At 47.6% G+C, this 632-nt stretch overlaps 1 non-coding gene across 1 annotated transcript; it reads right to left on the bottom strand.

The window, feature by feature from the left end:
* Positions 1 to 259: 259 nt before the first annotated feature.
* On the bottom strand, positions 260 to 451 carry LOC111661095 (U2 spliceosomal RNA). Its single transcript, XR_002761199.1, has one exon. It is a non-coding gene; the product is annotated as a U2 spliceosomal RNA (small nuclear RNA).
* Positions 452 to 632: the final 181 nt, after the last annotated feature.

Below are 632 nucleotides of genomic sequence, written 5' to 3'. Positions count from 1 at the left end.
CCAAAACAGGTTAATCCAAGCAGAATATGAAGCACCCTACAGTTGGTGTCTTCCGACCTTTCAAGAAGAAGTTATTTTGCCAGTACCATGGCCCATCAACAATGCTGTTACGCATTCGGTCATGTCCGTTGAGTTGGTTTGCACGATCGTAATGGGTTCAAAACTGCAGGGGGAGCCGACCTCCTTTCTTCGAGCCAACGACAAAGTGTCAGGTGAAACTCTGTGTTTGTGTCATTGCTTGGTTTTCCACAAGGCGAAAGAAGGTTGCACCGTACCCGGCGGCACTGCAATGCCGGGACGATGTGTGGAGCGAACGGAGCAAGCCCCTTTTTCAGCTCCCAGCTCTAAAAATCACTTTAATATGTTTGTCCTCATATAGAGGACATATCAGATATTAAACTGATAAGAACAGATACTACACTTGATCTTAGCCAAAAGGCCGAGAAGCGATGAGCTCCCGGTGTCTGATGTCCAGGTCACACTCTTGGCACAAATCTCACTAGTCGCGGTTTCCTGTTTCTGACACGAGCCTGACAAAGGCTGCTTTTTAGCACCTCCTCCCAAGCTCTCCATTGTGCCGCCCTCATTTGTGATGTTGACAGCTTTTTGACCTTTAACAAACTCAAAGGGCT

Source organism: Seriola lalandi, unplaced genomic scaffold (assembly GCF_002814215.2).
Source record: "Seriola lalandi dorsalis isolate HSWRI2012SDOR001 ecotype SW California unplaced genomic scaffold, Sedor1 jcf7180001994640, whole genome shotgun sequence".
NCBI classification, from domain to species: domain Eukaryota; kingdom Metazoa; phylum Chordata; class Actinopteri; order Carangiformes; family Carangidae; genus Seriola; species Seriola lalandi.
Note: the sequence above shows the minus strand (reverse complement) of the source record. Positions and strands in the feature narration are given on the sequence as shown.